Here is a 20565-nt window from a genome sequence, read left to right as displayed (position 1 = left end):
TGTCTACCTCCACCTCCGCAAAAACATCCCGGGGCTGGCATGTGCTGTCCTCCTCCTCCTCCCCCCCTGTCGTTTCTTTTCTATCTGTCCGGCTGCATGGCTTCCAGATTCTGCTTTTTCTATCTATAGTTTTGTGTTTGTTTTTTTCTGACATTTGCTCAAAGTATGTTTAACCTCACTGTTCCCATTTGGCCAAAAGATTCATGACTTGGTTTATAAAGTTTTTTTCTTTTCAAAGCAACAGATAGCCTTAGAAAAATGTCTCTTTTGTGTGTGTGTGGCCTGCCGCTGCGTCCCTCTCTCACCGTGCCTTTCACACATATCTCGCGTCACTACAATCACGCGGAGTGAGGCAGAGGGGGTGTGGAGGTGAGTTAAACAGAGGAAGACAGAGTCAGTAGGGTAAGCAAGTGCGAACTTGCTTGCGCTCTCATGGTTTTAAATAATTCAGGGCTTTCGCATGCTGACTGTAAGGCTAACGCAGTGGAGCACTGTACTGCAACCTGCTCTCATCCAACAGGATCAGCAGAGTTTAATAACATCCTGGGCAGAGGTCCGATTATTATTGGAGCTGATGTGGCTAAACCAGAGGTCACGCAAATCCATACATAGTTCATTCTCTACATATATATTTGACATACACATAACTGACAAGCTTCAGCCCCAGTCACAGAGCTCTGACCTTTTCCTCTCCACGACAAGCTAATCTTGTGTTCACAGCACAATCAATGGCCTAGTTTGCAAAAGAATATTTGCTTTACTAAACGCTGAGTGTGTAACATCGCATACTATTGTTAGATGTTGATTACAAAAGGTGAGTGGTCTAGGGACTGACACATATAACACGTGGGCATGCGGCAGAGCACAAGCCTGTCTACGACTGCAGACAGCATAGGGATGTAGCAACCAACACATCAGATTATATCATCTTACTTATTCAATTTTCTGAAGAAATAGAGGGAGAATGCAATATGACACACACCAGACGACCAAGTAAGATCCTCCCAGTGTTTTGCTCAACTTACAGTAATACCATAGGAATAGTTCTTCCATGTGGGATAGGAAACAACAGAAATGACACTTGATATTTTGTGATACACCACTGAAATAATTTTAAAAAAACCCAGCAACCTTCAATTTACGTGTAAACTGATTTAACACAAGTAGGTGGTTCTGAAAATAAAGGTACGCATCTTTTAAATGAAGGACTATTTACATACCTGCCAGGCAATGCCAGCTTAAATACCATCCTATAAAAACAGATGCATTTCACAGTGTGCATAAAGCTGTGAGACCATATATGATATAGGCTACTGTATATTACATTTAAATGGTATAAAAGCACACCTCTTTCTCATAATTTCTCCCTGTTCGCTGGCACTCAGCCCCGACTGTGCAGGCAGGAATCAAAACTTGGCAGTCATAATCTAGACTAGAAAAAAAAATATGGATTTAATACATTTTAATGAGCTGTCAGGATGTGACAGACATCTGTAATGTGTATTTTTCTTTGTTCTGACACTGTAAATGCAGGTTAATGTAAAATTAATCCTGCCAAAATCCAGTTTATGATCATTTTAGGAGCAAATTTACCTTAATTTACTTATAATGGCTTAATAAAATCCCCACAGACATCTTTAGCCATTGTGATCACATACTTCTTTACTTTTTTTTTTCTTTCTTTCTAAGTCTCTGCAAAAATAATCACATGCTTTATATGTTTCATTTGTACCAGGGCCTAAAAAAACCATCTTTGATGAGAACTGAAACATGAGATGTTGGAAAACACGAATCGTCAAGACTTGTCAGTGAATGTTGCTGGTTTTGTTATTGTCTTTCTTGCACTGCCTACTCGCTGTCCCTTTGCTGTTCTGCTTCCACTGCTGATCTCCACACTCATTTGGCTGCACTTCTGAAACAAGTGGAGTGTGCAGCAAGAAAATGAAACTGCTGGTTTTTATCTCTCTTTAAAAGGGTCATCATCACCATCCACTCCGCGGGAAATGCTATCCAATAACTGGGCATTTGTGTTATTGAGAATATACGTACACAGTGTATGGGTGCTGGCTGGGACCAAAATGGGTAGCTTAGCATTGGGAGGGCAGGGAGGGTGTCGAAAATGCCTTAAAGCTAAAAATAATACAATAAATGTCAAGCACCACCTTCAGGACTGATAACGACAAGTAGTTTAACAATCCGACAACTATATCAGGTGTCGTCTTTTGTCTTCACTCACAAATAAGCGGGCCTGATAAGTGAGTTAACCTGGAGACTGGAGTTTCCTTCCAACATGATAAGGAACATGAGATAAGAGGCAAACTGAAGATATGAGTTTTAAAGGGTAAAACTTACCAGCAATAAAATAACATATTAATATGCTGATATTCATGCACCTATTTAAAAAATAGTTTAGTTTTATTGCTGCCTATATTAAAGCAGAAGTAAGCGATCCGGCCGTTTTGGCTAATGCTGCGTTCCAGGCAGGCTTTTGAAACCGTAAATTACAGCTTCAAGTCACGACTTACTACTTTGTAGCGTTCCAGGCAACCCACTCGCGTTTTTCCGACCTGTTTTACCTGTGAAAGTGCACTGTAACGGCCACTCGTAACTTCCGACCCGTGAACTCGTACCAGATCGAACTGGTACGACTTCACAGGTCGGAAAAACACGAGTTACGGGTTGCCTTGAACGCACCATAACGTCTTGTCAGCCGATGGAGTTAGCAGCCCCCGCCCTCGTCATGGATCTATTGGTCCTCGTCCCTACGTCACCACATTCACGTGCATCCCTTGGCTGCACACACAGCCCTTCATACCGTTCTCTCTCCTCATTGGATAAAACTTGTAGGATACGAGAAAAGTTTTCTCCTCGGCTCAGAGCAGAGCAGAGTGACTGACAGACCCGTGTTTCGGTCCAAACACTCTATGTAAGTGATTGCTGTCGGAAGATATAACTATTTAAGACTTATATTAACACAAAAATATCGCTTACTTCTGCTTTAAAGGGACAACGAGGAGTTTTGGAAAGCGAAGTGTTTTCATACTACATTTACCATGAGCCTCCGCGCGCACGGTGAAATTCTTGGACCGGCGCAAGACGGATGTCTTGCCAAAAATGTTTTCATTCATCAAGAATTAAAGTCAGAGGTTCGAAGACGATCAGATACCGTCGTAGTTCCGACCATAAACGGCGATTCGGCGGCGTTATTCCCATGACCCGCCGGGCAGCGTCTGCGAAACCGAAAGTAAGGAAACGCTGGTCGGCTCGCCCAGCGTTTCCACCATTAATTAAAATAACAAAATAACGATAGAGACAAAACGATATATTTGTCGAAAATGGAGCCATTAACAAGTGTGGGTAGCGTAGATTCATCCACATTAATGTGAGACTTTTTTTATAACCAAATACAAACTCCTCATTGTCCCTTTAAACCTAAATAAAAAACCTAAAAAACTCCTGATCACCACAACCAAAATCTACAGTAAACAAGCCATCCCCATTTGCTCAGTTCCACCCGAATCCATATAGTATTTTGCGACCAGACAGACAAGCCAACTGGCGTGACTGAACAGACCGGCTCCCCCCTTCCAACTTCACTGGCTGGCAGAGGTAACCAGCAGGAACATATTTTCCTGACTGAGCTTAGGAAGGGGGTATGTGTTGCATTAGACAAATTATTCACAAGCTTTTAGCCTCAATATGTCACATGGGCATATTCCTACTATTTTTAGGCCTTTTGTTGGAACGTGCTCTCTCCCACACAAGCCTATGCACTAACACAGGCACCCTACTCCTCCTCCTACTCTTCCACTTGCTGACATCCACACACACACACACACACACACACACACACACACACACACACACACACACACACACACACACACACACACACACACACTGACACAGTGACAGTGATTAACCGTCTCCATATGTGCATCCATCTAATTGTCGCCCCTGATTGTTGATGGACCAAAAACAGCAAGAGCTTTTTCAGTAGGAGAACAATACAGACAGGGGTTGAGTGGGCTGCTTTTTTGCGATAAGATAAGTTTGAAAAGCTGTAGTGGGAGGATGTTGCCGTTTACAACCGTCACACATGGATGTGGGATGACTGAATGGAGGTAAATGTTTCAGTCTGACCATGGGAATCCACGGCGGAGGAAGCGGGGAGATGGGTGGGGAGACTTCCACGTGAGCATCCTGTTTACTGGGGTGGACCAGGGACGAACGGGGGGTCTCTGGGTGATTTTACAGTAGAGGGAAGGAAGTTATAAGAGACAGTTGCTACAGTATATTCCAAATGTATGAACCACTGACCACCTACGCTGGAAATATTTTGAGCAGCGCTGACGTTAGTCATGGTGGTCATCCCGTAATCTCCAGGCGATGCATGAGATGTGAATTTAAAGATATTAGACAGGCCCTGCAAGGTGGGTGTGTTCATGTGAAGAAGTCATGGTCTATTCCTAGACCTACTGTATGTAGGAATACTACTGTGTGTGTGTGTTACTGGAGAAGGTTTCCTTCCTTTTTCCCCAGGCTCAGGAAAAGACAATTTCCCCTCCACACTTGGCTCCAAAGCCAATGTGTGTGCACTCCTACTGCTCAAACACACACACACACACATTGACACACACCAACTTGTGTAGCAGCAATGAGAAAGTGCCTGACATTATTAGCCTCACTGTCAGCGGTGAAGTATTCCTGTAACAACTTAAAGGCACAATCAGGGAGCCAAATGTAAACAAGAGAGAAGCCCTGTCAACAAGCAAATTAACAATTAAATCTAAGTTGGTGTGTTTGGTTTTGGTATTTGATATTTGATATGCTGTTTTTACAATGGCTTCTTTCAAAATGATAAAATGAGACACCCATGGGATGATTTCAGTGCACTGCTCTGACAGTATGTGGAAGCGCTTTTTGCCGTAATAATCCGTAATGGTTCAAAGCCTGTAAAACACACATTCCTGTATTATTCAAGAATGAGCATGCACATGTGGAACAGCTGCGACCGACAGTGAGCCTAAAATATTGATCCATGGGTGTATTTTTTATTTTTTTTCAAAGGCAACCATGAAGGAAACAACTCCTGGATTCTCTAATGTCGGTTTTCCCCTCGCACATGTTTCCACTATACCAGGCTACACAAAGCTGCTTCCCAGATGCCCCGCTGCCCCTGTGATCCATCATTGTTAGTCATCATCAGCACCCGAAGGCCGACCTCTCTTCTCCATCCGTCTCCCAGTTAACAGATCAACGTTTCTTCTTTTCCTCTGGACCTTCCCAGTAATACCAAAGATGCATTTCCTGGTTGGTTAAATCATCCTGCCTGGCTAAATGTGACCTGACATCAGCACACCTCCACTACAGGACTGGGCACGCCGTACCGTAGGGCATCGATGACCCACATAAGTCACAGCACAGCACGAGCATGCGTAGGAGTGCGCTCTTGCTTATTCTATAGGCGGTGACAGATGTGATGTATACCGGGTGGTAAGTCTGTACAGTAGGATCTATAAATGCTTCTAAGCCCAGGTTCTTATATTTCCACAATCCAATCTCTTTCAGCTTCTTCTGAAAGTTATCGCAACGGAGTCTTGTTTAAGATCTTACTACAAAGGAAGCATCTACATATTCATTTTTATTTATTTACCTTTATTTAACCAGGACGTCCCACTGAGATCAGAAATCTCTTTTGCAAGGGAGACCTGGCCACGGTAGCAGCTATGTAAAATCAGCACATATAAGATACACAATAAACAATAAATAGATGTCAGCTACTCAGACACATAAAAAAAACACACTCACACAGTTAAAAAGTATCAGAATACTTATAAAATGATTGCTGCAGTGTTGGAGACATTAACTTATAAAGAGCAAACTGGAGTTGAGGGGAGTTGGTGGGGAGGCAACGGAGAAATGGATGTAAGTCAGAGCGAGGCCAGCTGTTACTCTGTGACACAAATAGCTGCACGTCCCTCTGTTCAAAACACACACACACACACCCACTCACACACAAACACAAACACAATGTTACAATGCATCTACCCAAAGGTGTGTGTTGTTTGCAGGCGAGAGGGAGGGATGCGATTCCCACATCTGATCAGCTATGTTTCTTTGTCTAAATCGCTCCACTCCTCTATTTGTCTTCCCAGCTCCCCTCTCTGTCTTTCTCATTCTCTGTGGATGACTTGAGGTGATTACTCAGATCCAACGTGACAGGCTGGGTTAAGCCAACTGTCCGCTCAGGCAGCAGTTGACGAACCTTGCTGGGAGGTGGCAAAGGCCATCGTGGGCGACAGGCCGCTCGCCGCGCTCACCTTAAGTGTCCCACTTTTTTTTTTTTGCTCGCTTTACACTTCACCTTTCACGCCGATGCACACGCTGAAACTGTGAACATGCGGTGACAGGGAACGTCATCAGGAATGTCGTTTAGCTTTACACTTTCTGAAACGTGCGATCCGTAATTAGTCGTTTCTTAATCCTGCAAACAACCTTTAAAAAAAAAAAGAAAAGTTCCCACATATTCTAACATAACTGGGTCTATAGAGGTAGCAGGGCACGCAACCCCCTCTGGGACTGAGGAGGTGTTGGCGCGTGAAATGTGTCAAGCTGTCCTTTGTGTAAAAGTGATAAGATGAGGTACGTGTTTGCATGGGAAATAAGTGAGATGCTCCTTCATTATCTCTGCGTGTCGCTAAATTTGCACACGGGCCTTCTTGTGTCTGTGTGTTCGGTTGTGTTCACTTTCAACATTTTGACTGCTCGGGAGGCTTCATTAAACAAAACGTTCGGCAGTCAAAACATCAAACAAGGACAAGCTGGAGAGCACGGATGTTGATCTGTGCGGACATTTATGGTCCCCAGATGATGAAGCAGTAGGTGGAGTGAAACTAAGGGACAAGTTTGTGTCTTCCTCAATGATAAATTATAATAATAATTTTCATTCCAACAAAATAACTAAGCTGTATTGAGTCATTAATAATATGGAATATATTCATTCAAAGTTGACTCAAACGTGCATTGAACAGTGAAATCACAATAAACAGCTGTGGACTCCGAGTGTTTGGACAGCACCACAAGCTGCTGATTAGCAGAATGAGTATTTATATAATCATCTATGTTGCAGCTTGCTCTCATTGTCTCATTAATTAATAAAACAATTAAACATGATTAGAATGTTAAGCATTTAGATTAGTTCATCTGTGAATGGTAATGATTTTTAAAAAGGGAACGGTATAGAATTTTATTAATCTAAAAATTGTAAAATATTATCTGCTATTAATTCATAAGGTGACAGTTGTTCTCAGTAGACTGCTGAGTGCTTCCAGTCCTTCTAGTAAAAAGCTGAGTGACATTGCTTTGTGCTCCTGTCTATTGTCAGACACTGAACATCCTTCAGCTTAAATAGCTTAGCTGAGGTGATAGCAGCCCCCCCCCACCTCAGTCTGCACAGCGCTCAGCTGGTGATGTAGCATTAAGGAGCAGGGCTCTCTGGCCCAGGGAGCTCTGGGAAAACACGTTGCCATGGCTCAGGTGACCATGAGACGTCCCTCCATCCCCGGGAGAGAGGGCAAAGTGGATAATTAATAGATGGATGGATGTCCTGATGTCTGATTGCTCATCTCTCCTAAATATGTCACCTGGAAGGACACAATCAGACAGTAGCGCACACGGGCGCGCGCACACACACACAGGCGCGCGCACAGTCGACACTGAGCGAAACCTCGTCTTTCAGTCCAGTGAAACAAATCCTGAATCCAAATGAGGTCACAGCCTGCAATATCTTCCCCATCAAACCATTATTACCCTTTGCCCCTGGGGAGAAGGGAACTAAACAGCCCTCTGCTATTAAAGCCATTGTACATCTCCAGTTATCAGGTCAGTGCGTTGCCACACACCGCCTATAGGGGCAGTGTGTGGATGCATAACGGCACAGGGATGACCTGAAGGAGGATTTGTAGTGCTCTGTACTGTAATGCTGAATTATTGTCTTTTTCTTTTTTCTTAAATTTGACCCACTTGCAGTCTCCGTCAGTGTCCTGCATTTTTAATTTACAGGATGACTTCATGCACAGCAGCCGAAACTCAGTCCACTTTAGATCCTCAACTGTTATATTACTAACCTGACGCAAATGTGCAATCATAACTCATATGCCCGACAGCTGGAACGAAGAGCTACAACGTGAAAAAAGGTTTATAAATCAGGTTTTGCAGCTATGAATTATTTAATAAATGACTGATGTGCCCTTAAGAGAAAGAAACAACAGCAGTTTCGTGAGCAGCACCGTCCTTCACACTATAGCAGCTGCATTGTGAACATGCTTCGTCGTCTCACTCGATCAATATTAACCTAAAAATACAACCATATGCAGCGGACAGAGAGGAGAACTGCATTATGGATGCTTCAGATTGCAGGTGTCGGCATCAGTGTGTGAAAAAAAAAGAAAGAAAGATTCTCCCCAGTGATTCCCTGTGTGAGTGAAAGGGTCGGATGCTGACGTACATAAATGTGTGCTCCCCCTCTCCTTCTCTTCCCTCCTGCTGCTGTTATGTAATGAGTGTGTGTTACGAAACCTTACATTGGAAAACACGAGCCCACTGATCAGCTAGCTCAGAGCACACATAGACACACACACACACACACACATCAGAGCTCTGGGGATTGGTTTCACCACCCCTCGCTTGTGTGTAAGCGAATGCACACGCTGTCACTGCGCTCATGCATACAATATGTGTGCATGTGCGAGTGTGTACATTAACTGAATGCACGCGTGTAAATCTGTGTATGATTGCGAGGCTTCGAAAATGTGCAGAGCTCCCAGATGAATTATTAAGAATGTTTGTGGGTGAACATGTAGATGAGGACAGTAATAATAATAATAATAATAAATGAAATAGATATTAAATAAATAAAAGCACAGGAGAAAAAAATAAAAGAGGGTTCATTATAGCTGCATGTTGCAGCACAGGAGAGAATACAGAAAGCTGGTCACTGGCAAGAGGGAGGGGGGTGGACATAAAGAGAGATTCAAATATAGGACAGAAGGGTAAAAGAAAAACAAGGCCAGGCCGAACAGAGATGTCTTAAATAGATACGAGAACGAAAAAGTGTATAGATAGATTAACACATGTATAAACAGACGGATATCAATTGGCTACAGGCATATCCTGTCACCTCAGGCAGAAAGACTCACAAGAGGGAAGTGCTATGAGGCTAGCTGAGCTAATCTCATCCAGCTGTGAAGCTCATGCATGCAGAGCTGTTTCATTTTGGTTGTTTTGACCATCATCTCTTTTTTATCATTTGGTAAACTGTGTGCATGCACGCACAACTACAGTCAGTGGAGTGCAATAAAGGAAAAGATTAACTCCGATAATAGATTATTACAGGGAACAATTTGGGTATTAATTTACCACTTATCTTGTAAGTGTATGATATACTATGTATTTGCAAACCTGTGTTTTTGTTTTTTTTTGGAAAGTTATAATACGTATTCAAGTTCAACATATATGCACTCATTAGCTGTGTATAACAGCTGCCATTAGCACCAGTCTGACATAATGCTTTACAGATTCCTGCAATTAGTGTGCACCTGCACATTGGGATTCACAGGAATCTCACAATGGACCACATTTAGGAGTCAAGAGCCGGTGCATGCGCACTTTGCAAGTAATACGTGTGCACCGTCGCACATATGTCTCCTAATGACATGGACTGGAAGAGCAGCTGAACAGCTGTTCACAGCTGAAACACATTTATGTACAAGTATGTGTACAGTGATGCATGCAGTACACAACCTTCACTAGCTGCTCATCCATTTGTGTTGTTGTGTTTCTGACAGTGCAGCTGCTAAAGTGTTGCCTGCCCCCAATGATTGATGAACGTGTCATTTTGATACAAGCTCTGGGACTTGAGTTAATCATGACATCTTCAGCGGTAGCACCAGCGACTGAACTGAAATCCTCTAAGCAAATCAACACTGAATGATCATCACGCCGCTTGTGTTTCTTATTTTGTTATGGACGCCTTCTCAGAGATTAACTAGGCAACATTAAGTGATTAAATGACACAATGAAAAAAAAAAAAATATATATGATTAAGATGGTAAAAAAAAAAGCAAAAAACTAATAATAGTCAGCACACACAGATTCCTTTTAACAAGAGCAAACGCTGTCTTCACCACAGATGTAATAAGAGCACTGAGATCTATTAACTGACGACGTGGAACCAAACGAGCCTTCTGACAAGACCTTACATCATAGCGTCGGGGCTAATTCAGTGCTTATCTTTTTTGTTTTAAGTTAACAACACAGAAAAAAAGACTTTGGTGTCTCAATCAGCTCCAGTCAGTGTGTAATATCTGTCAAGCGAAAAGGTCAGCTGAATTCTCCGTCAAACCCACCCAGAGTTTACGTAAGGCTGTTCCGTGTAGATAGTTAAAATGCATGATCAACCCGTCCGTTGGTGTGGAAGAGGTTTGACTATGCTATGTTGAGAAATAATGAACAACCAGCAGGTCATGAATGCGTGAGAAACAGAACGGGAGGGCGGCTGTGCTTCCACACACACAATCTAATGCAAGCCTGCACATGCGTGAACTGAGTTACTGTTGTGTGTTGATAGTAAATTGGCAGGAGAGCCACGGTGCCCTGTTATGTAATGGGTCTCTGTCTTTCTTTGCAAACACACACATACACACACACACATGCACAGGTCATCACCAGAGAGGTTTAGACCATGTGTGTGTGCATATTTTAGTTTTTCAGAGAGCAGGGAGGGTCTCAGCTCCACTGAAATATCTTAGTTTTTCCTCCTTATCTTCCTCCCTGAAGTATATCACATCAGGTTTCAATATCTCCAGCTGTCAACCACACTCTAACTCTTCATTCTTCTACCAATTTTTCTTCTGCTCAGATTTACAATCAGAGCGGTTTCATGTGTCAGTCCTTGCAGGGATTCTCTGTTTCTGGCCCCGGCTTATTCACAACCTGACCTCCCTTTCTTCACTTCATAACCCCGGCCATCTTTTAAAATATGTAAGTGCAGGATCCACCCTGCTTAAGTGTCCTGAGGTAGCATCCAGGGTTGCTGCTCTGGAGCTGATATTTCTCTCTGACCTCTCCCAAAGAGGAAGAGAAGCAAACAAAGGAGAGAGAACGTCCAAAAAGCCCCAGATAATGTACTACATCGCTATTTCCTGTACGGCACCTCATCTGCATTCACAGCTTCCACTGCGGCCCCAGACTGGCCACACCCCTGGCCCCACCCACCATGCACAGCCCTCCACATGGCAGTGGTCCCTGCAGTGTGTCCTCAGCACAGCCTGTGCCATCACGCTCAAGGATACACTGTTGACAGTTACGGGTCACTGCAGTCCAGGCACAGGGTGGCACACACTCATGAATGATGCAGCACTCGCCTTCAGTCTTACAGACCTCTCACCAACACATGAGGACACATAATCAGGCCTGCACATGGGCAGAGCGTGCACAATGACAAAAAAGAAAAGAAAAAAAAAAAAGGCGAGCTGCAGCATGTAGTGGAGATGCAATTAAAGCAAATCCCAGAAGCCAACAAACAATGTGTGACAACAGTGAGGTAGATTCTCTGCCTAGAGGAGCTTTTAACCCAGGTATGAACTGAGCTTTATGCGTCCACTGTCAGCTCCATTACAGTCTATGTAACATTATAATAACCCCTCTCTGTCATATTGACTCACAACATGCAGACTACATGCCTGACACATGCATATTTTCCATGGATCATTTCAACTCCAGTTTAGTGCTGGGATATCTTGTCAATTAATCAATGCATGCATCATTTACTTTATTTCTTAAAGAGCTATTACATAGGGGTACAGCAGTTTATTGTCTTATTGCCATAGCAGCAGTAAGACATAACAGTCAAAATCAGTGCAGCGCAGTTTTAGCTCCTCGTATGGCTCAAGTGCCAAAAACGTCGGGTACTATATGTACCATTATGCAACATGATTGTGTTAGACTGCCCCTTTCTGATTAATGCCCATATCTGTCTATCTCTGTAAAGATTATTTGTCACATGCTGATGCAACATGTGCAGTAAAAAAGAAAAAAAAATGCAGTGTGGTATACACTTGTGGCTTTGGTAAAAAAAGAGTTGGTGTGCAATAATGCAGGCTGTCTTTTATACAATCACAGTGTCAAAGCCAAAGCCAAAAAATAACCCCAATGACATCACTTATTTATTTTTATTTTAGATGATGGAAACCTCTCTCCAGACCACGGAAGACCTTCTGTGAAAACAAGCTATTGTAACAAATGAACTAACCTTGGATTGAAAAACACTGGTTGGTTCCATGTTTTCACACAGGTGGAATTTCCTTTTTTTAAATTAAACACTTGAGTTTTCCATTCGGACTCGAAGCCAATTAATCTCTATTAGGAAATAGGTAATATGACAATAAGGAAAAGACGATCGGATTATTCCTGCTGAGCATGTTTTTGAGATTTACCCAAATCTTGGGAGAGGTTTCTCAAACACACACATGACATCTCATGGTTCAGGGCACCGGTTGCTCATCAGCAGCATCACTGTGTCACTTCAGCCTCCACATTCTGTCACTCAGGAGTTGCTAATGGCCTGTGTATAGCAGCAGCAGCAGCAGCCTGTACTGCAGTACTCCACAGAGCTTTGATAAAGTGCAGAGCCTTCTACTGTACAGAGAGCGAGAAAGAGAAAGGGGAGTGAGGTATTGTCATCTTAAGCACCTGTACAAGAACCCCCTACTAGACACAGAGGTTTAGGTTTACCCACCTCGCATTCAACCCCCCCTGGGAAGTGCATCAGGGGAGGGTGAAATATGAGCGCCAGGGATGAAGGGAGAGTGTCGATAAAGGAGCGAGGCTGACAACACCTCCCTCTGATACCGAGGCTCTAGGCCAGATGAGAACGCTAATTGGTGAGCCGGGGAAGGTTTGATGTTGCACAAAAGGTTAAAGCTGATTGTGGTGGAGTGAGCGTGGACGTGCATGCACGAGTTTATATGTGTGTGTGTGTGTCTGTGTTTATGTACGTCAGTGATTAATTAGCTTGCAGGAACTCCCGTCTGTTTGTCGCCCTGGGTTTCCCTGTTCATTTGTACCACTGCATTAATAATGCCTGTCACTGACAGAAATGAAGCGAGGACATTTTACATTCAGAGCTCGGCATTCTCAGCTCCTCATCTTTCTCTCTATTCTTTTCGCAACATTGCAGTCATGGTCAATATTACCTTGAGCCAAAAGAGCTTCCCTCAGTGTCTCCCTTTCAATACCGCCATCATGAATTACCTTTAGTTAACCTGATGGATCGCGGAAGCCGTACAGTAACAATAATCCAAAATCATCGTTTTTTCGATGCCACCAAATTGGCCATGTCAGTAATGTTTACCTGTTACAAAAAAAAAAAAAAAGCCTGAAATACCTTGAGTCTTCATGTGCCCTGCAGTCATACTAATCTTGCTTAGTTTCAGCATGTCTCTAATTCAATTACAGAGTTGAGGCTTATTTTCGACACTCAAAAAGAAGCGATAAAGGTTTAAATGAAGATACTGAAACAATTCCAGCCATCCCAGCCTGAAGGCCAGCGCGGATGTCCGTTAGAGGGAGAAAATCTAAAGGTCACAATGGAGCAAACCTGCAGGAGATAATTGGTTCGGTTGTTTTTGTCGCTGCGCTGTCTGGATGAGATGTGAATTCTTTATCACTTAAAAAAAATATAAAACAACCGCATTCAAGCATCAGTTCAGATGGGATTCAGATTCAGTCACCAAGCTTAAGTTAAAAAATTACAATTATAGAAGCATCAGAATTAGCCAACTATCCAACATCAGGTCATATGTGAATGCAGGTACATGTTAGTCCGGACATGAGAGCGTGACAAGCAGCAGGGTCACATGTCTAAGGTGAAGATAGTGTCATACTGTAGATAGAGTCAGTTTGTGACAAATCTTATCAGATTTTCTTCCTGTACTGGAACTGTTTTGTTTACATTCATTTCCAATAATGTATATTTAAATTACCTGTACTTGGCACGGTAAATTGGTTTTCTCAGGGAACCGATGTGATTTTAACCGATCAACAAGATTCCTGGGCAAGGGAATGCAGATTTAACAGCATCAATTTCATACATGCATTTCTTCTGAGATGGGGTGAATATCAGAAAAGGGAATTTTACTGTAGTATCATGAGGGACGTGATTGGTGGGGCGAATGTTTTGCTTGGCGAAACCAAAAACTGCTCCCTGCTTGAGGCTCCTGTCGGAACTTGTTTTAGTTCCTAGGCAAGGTTATGAGAGTGCAGTATTTTTTTTGCCATTCGATACCACAAACACACCAAAGCTGACACACTTCTCTAATCATTAACTGCTGTAGAACTACACTGTGTTTCATTAATGTGATGAATTAGCCCAGATGTAAAGCAACCTAACCTCTGTATATAACACAACAATTTTCTAATGCTCTTGTACGCTGTTGGTTGCAGTTTGCCAACAAATTTTGGTGTCACATCCATCACAATGCATTATGCAGGATGCCAGGAAACTGTCTTTAAATGAGCAGTGTGCACTGACAATGACATAGTTTGTATCACTGATTGGAATTATGAGCCTCTAATCCACGATGAAAGACAAACGACTTCCAGCTCCAAGTGTTCCCCGAGGGTGGACCAAAGACACACAGATTGTTATTGTTTGTACTTAACCTCTAATGCCATTCATTATCAGAGGCTATGAAGAGCTCTCACGGTTTAGTTCAATATGGAAGTGATCCCCGCTTAGACGTCCAAGCTGCTCTGATTTTATATTAGAGGCCGTTGTGTTGTGGTATTCCTTTGATAATGGAAAAAAAACAACAAAGTAATAAGGAGATTCATATGAGGGAGGAGGACAAGCAATAATAACGGTAAACAGTGACTTATTATTTCTAGTTCAGTGATTCTCCTCTCCCCATAAAGTATTAAAAATGCATCTGATGGGCAGCAGTAGCCATGGGGTAATTGAGAAGGAAGTTGCCCATGAAGACAGCAGCTACACAGTCAGTTGTTCTTTAATCCCACAGAAGGACAGCCCACAAAGTAATCAGACCCCAGATCTGTGGTTAAAGCTACAATCAGTCCAGTTCAGTGCAGAGAGAAAGGAGGGAGAGACAGAGAGGAAGGCTTTCACACAAGAAGAGTGAATGGGGGAGAGACAGACAGAGAGAGAGGGGGAGCGAGAGAGAGAGAGAGCAAGAATTAAAGAGCTGCTCTCTACTGATGATGCGCGGGGACGGGACGAGTGAATGAATGAGATTGTGATGTTGTTGCACATTCCCCTGGCCCCACGTGCTCACTTTTTCTCTTTCTTCTCCTTCTCCCTCCCTCCTCCTTTCCTTTTCTTTTGTTTTTGCTTAAAATTTAACAAGGTCTGGAACAGTGGAGGGCTGAAGCGGGCATCCGGGGTGTTTTGGCTCAGCTTCATGTCACATGCAGGGGCCATGTGAACACAGTGGCACTGAGAGGGTGGGAGGGGGTAATGGGGTGCTGGGGCAGTGAGAGAGAGAAGAGAGAGGAGGAGAGAAAGAGAGGGATAGTGAGAAAAAAGTGGGGAAATCTTTAACCAGAGGGACTGGGAAGCAGTGTGTGCTAGGAAAGAAACGGGTGGCAGCTGAGCGAGCGTTAATAAAACAACTGTACTTATGAGAGATGATAGACAAATGAAAACTGGAACCGGAGACAAAATGAGACTGCCCAGCAAAGAAAAAGAAAAAGAAAAAAACAGCAAACAGAATAAAATGTAAATGAGGAGGACACAGGAGAGGCAAAGTAAGAAATAACTTCCTGGTGGAACAGGTGACAGCTCCACTTTTTTTCCCCCCAGGGCCTAGGTGATAATCAAACTGCACAGCACTGCAACAGTCAGTGACAAGCAAATTGCCATGTTAATGATTGAGGCTGGCTGCACATGGGCTGATGTCTCCCCTGTCCCTCTACACTGAAAACTGGACTTTCAGCCTCACAAGCCTCAAACACACTGCTCCTACAAACACACCCATTTACCAATTTTATGGGGGTAATTGAATGCAATCCAATATAATAGTCTTGCGATAAATCTAACTTTATGATGGGTCCAATCAATTACAATATAATAAAAAAAATAGTTTTTAAAGAGGCTATTCATTTGTATAGTTGCATTTGATATTTTATTTTTTTTGGGGGGGGGGTTCAACAAGCTGTGAATACCACAGTGGCATGATGTTATTTGTTGGTAAACCACTTCCAGTTTACACATTAACAGTAATTTGGAGCCATGTCTCTAACCATCTGATCAATGTAAATCCAATATCCCCTCTACCTTTGGTTCTGTTATTGGTCTCCATCTTCTCCTGAGGGAAATTTCTTTTATTACTGTGTTCAAAATAAACTTGCATTCAAATATATGGCTCCACTATGTTCATCAGCTAGTCGTCAACGTTGTCTCTCTGCTGCTGAAGGCTAGGTGGATCATACAGGGTTTATTATTTAGTTTATGTTGCTGCAGCTGAACACGGTGCTATGAAAATGAATTAAAGTTACACTTGAACATTATAGCACTAAGCAGAAAGACGCTGAACTGCTCCCTGGAGATGAGAACTGCAGTGTTGTGTAATAATTCTCTATAGGTCTTCACTCCTTTGACATTCAAGTAATCAGGTGATCCACTATAATATATCATTGTACTATATTACTAGAATATATCATATAGATTTCAATATATACATTTTAATTATACATTTTTATGAAAATAATTGCACATAGTATATGTTTTACTACAGTTCCAACCCTGCAGTTACTGCAGCACAGACTCTAAATACAAAGAGGGGATTCATTGAAGGTCTTCTGCATTACATTAGACTGTGCAGGTATTTAACACATGGCTCAGTGTCAGAGATAAAAGTAGAAAAGGTAGTAAAATTTCAGCCACCACAAGAATGATGTGCTGTGAATACATCCCCAGGATCAAAGCATGGGTCCCGTGCGTTAACCACAGTGTTGCATAATATATTACTATACATCTCACGGGCTGTGGCTGCGTTCTCCTTTTGTTTGCTTTCAAAGCCTTTGCTTTATAAGAAACGTCTGCCAATGAGGAAGTAATAATCTTGTGCTTCAGCATTTTTTTTTTTTTTTTTAGAGAGATGAACTTTAAACTAGGTCATTTCATATCAACAACTCTGCCCCCTTCCATGGAGCAGAGTCCGTGGAAACAAGCTCAGTTCCACCCAAACACACCTTATCTGGCTGTGTCCAAATGACACAAACAAAGATTCAGAGACGGTTTGGTAAAGCTCTGAGTTCCTTTCAGACAATACTATTTGCAAAACACACTTTTTGTGTCTGCATGGCAGGAAGGTGTCTGTGTGAAAACAAAACTCTCAGGCAGATGGCCCAAAAGTCTAGATCCATCTTACCCACTTGTAATTTCTCAATGAGACATAAGAAAATGAAATTAGAATTTCAAACACAATGTGAAATAGCCTCTCTGGAGACCCGAGCTTTGTAAAACAAATCAGTGTAAGCACCACTGGAGCGTTGGTATTTAAAAACCTCCCATCCAGGAATTGACACAGTTCTGTCCTGTACACTAGCAGGCAAGCAGGCTGTGTGCTCCCTAATCGGAATTTTTTGGGCCTCTTTAATGCTGAGAGTTGCAGATGTTGTCTGGTATTAGGCTGTGCTGCTGCTGATCAAAGCTGTGGAAAGTGAGCCCCTGCTGGCCTGCCTCTAATCCCCCCTCATGCATGTGGTCAAGGCAGAGGCTGGTGCTCAGCTCGGGGACAGTCAGCCTACTCCATGACCCCAATGAAACTATAAGGGAGGGGGGGGTTCATGCCCCCAACAGTGTTCATGCCTTTGCTCATGAACTCTGTCTCCTCCAACCCTTCGAGGTTTCTTCTAGGGAGAGTTCAGCAAGGGCAGTTTGACAGACAGCTGAGAGGCTGGGCTGCTCCCATAGGGCAGAAAAAAGCCCCTGCCCTTCCCAAGCGCCCCCTCTTCCTAATTCTGTGTCTCCGAAAGTGCCGGCAGGCAGACAGGAGTGACATATCAGCATGGCATTGTTCAGCCTAGATTCGGCTGGTTACCACAAAGAAATGAGAATTTCAATTGCATACCCCCCTCCCACCCCATTTTCTTTCTTTTTTTTTTTTACTTATTTCCATAGGGAGCAACACAACTGTACATCAAAGCAAGCTTAAACACACAAAGAGAAGGCGCGAAGAAAGACTGCTTTTACATGCAACAGATCTGTAGAAATAAACCTGAGCTGTTTGTTTTTTGGCTTTCATTAATAGTGTTTCACATTCTTACAATATTTTTTCATATATTTTACTATTTATTTAATACAAATTTGAGGGTGACCAGTATTTCTTGGAATGAAAAGCAATAAGCTAAGGAGGGATAAAGAGATATGGGAAGATAAATGGAAACTGTCAGATGGTGTGAGGGAGGAGGAGATGCGAGGAAAGATAGCAAGCGGGGAGGGAGGGGGATCGATCATGAGAGAAATTGAGAGAGGGAGGAAGATTCTGCGAGAGGAGAGAAGAGGAGGGTGGGAGGATGTCAGCCAGAGAGGCAGTCTATATTAGACAGAAAACAGTTCCCTTGGCTTTAACTGCTACAAGCTGACACCACCATCCCATCCTTGTCTGCCTCAGCAGACACACATGTGTGAATCCTCAGAGATACAAACATCCAGCTCAGTGTATGGCCACATTTAATTTAAGACCACTTCAACACGTGGAGCCGCATGTGAAGAGACATGATATACATAAATCTACTCTTTGACTGCTCCCTGTTATCTTGGGAGAACACATACTCTAGTGAGCACACACACACACACACACAAAGAAAATCCTGAGCACACACTGACACATGCGTATTGGATTTGAGCTCTGGAACGTGTGAAATCTGATTACACAATTACATAATGACTCAGCAATGGGCCATTTAGAAAGACCATTAGCTATCAGGCGAGGATGTGGATGTGAGAATGGATGAAGCAGCCCATTGCCTCACTTCTTCAAAGATCTCCCATGGGTGTTTGAATTTATGGAGATGCTGCAGCTACTTGTGGTAAATAAGCCATGTTTTGTTGATTCAGGCCAAACTGACACAATAATATTTGATTCATAAATCTCTCATGGCCGGTAAAAGATCATTTGAATAACAAATCCATTCAAACTAAACCACTGGGAAGGTATCCTCGTATTGTTATCAGGATAACCAGCGACTGTTCATCACACACACACACACACACACACACACACACACACAAACCAAAAAAAAATAAAAAGACAAAAGTCTGTTTTGGTTCTCCTTCTGTCTTTTTAAAAAATGTTTTCATAGAGATGCGAGAGTGAGTGTGGGAGCAATCTGGCGCCCTGACTGTACGAAGAGAACGACGTGGCACAGACAAGACGGAGTGAGCGGTTCTCTGCTTAATAGCTGCCACAGAGCCTGCTGGAGAGAGCTGGGAGCTTCATTAAGCCTTTAAACCCTGCAGAGTCCTTTAAGTCATCACGTCACCGGCCGCTGCCTCCTCCGAGAAGGCCTGAGGTAAGACTGGAAAGATAAAGCCCTGAATTGAGATTCCTCAAAGCTTTTTAGAGTAACTCAACTATCACCGGCCTCTTGAAATGTTAACAGCTCCTGTCTATACAGACCATTGTGTCACTGTCAGCAGAAGTGAAGCTATACTTCCAGGACTCGTGCCTTGAAATTCAGCTGTTTTACAGTTCTGTTATGTCATTTGTCAATACTGTTTTCATTCTGCTGAGATTCTCAACACATGAATAACAGATCTATACATCTGTTGTGTGACACATATTAAGATGGAGAATCAATTGTAGGGGGTTATTTTTTCTTCCAAGTGTCAGGATAAGCACGTTGTTTTGGTTTTTGAACAGGTGGTAATTTTTCATTTTAGGATGTTGTGGTGTTAAAATAGGCCTTGGTACAATCAGAGTTGCTGCTAGGCCACAAATACGGCAGCCCTGAGAGGTCAACGCACTGCAACACGTGAAAATAAACAAATGCGCTGTAAATTAATTAATAACAGAAGTGTTTCCAGGGAGACTCTAATAAACGATGGACCTGGCCAGGACTTTATGTTCAATTACCAACTGCTAGCTACAATAACTTTTGAGCTTTCTTTCTAAGTTAACAGTTTTGTGTATTTGCATGTGTTGTGGTGTTTTTTTGTACAGTGCATTCCTGAATTTGAAGCATCCTTGTGTATTAGCATGTTCTTTCTTAAATTGCAGGGCCTTGAGCTACCAGGGGCAACTCTACACAAAGGAGTAAAAAAAAAGGTAAATAATTAATTCAATTTTGGAAATCAGCATCTCAATTAAATTAATGTTGAAATAATTAGCAGGCTATCAACATCCGTTTCAAGAATCCACACTGAGAAAACTTTGATTTAAAGGGTGCCCTAGACAATGCTATGCTGAATGACAGAAATAACTCCCACTGAAAATCTTGATCATCTGGTGAAATTAGCAACTATATTTTTAACCACGAAAC

The 20565-nt window shown here is 42.7% G+C and overlaps 1 protein-coding gene across 1 annotated transcript in view; it reads right to left on the bottom strand.

Annotated features, from left to right (window-relative positions):
• Window positions 1-20565, bottom strand: part of phlpp1 (PH domain and leucine rich repeat protein phosphatase 1) — a 44589-nt gene that overhangs the window by 18048 nt on the left and 5976 nt on the right. The window lies entirely within an intron of this gene.

Source organism: Trachurus japonicus, chromosome 17 (assembly GCF_045865225.1).
Source record: "Trachurus japonicus isolate A0001 chromosome 17, Traja_1.0".
Lineage (NCBI taxonomy): Eukaryota > Metazoa > Chordata > Actinopteri > Carangiformes > Carangidae > Trachurus > Trachurus japonicus.
Note: the sequence above shows the minus strand (reverse complement) of the source record. Positions and strands in the feature narration are given on the sequence as shown.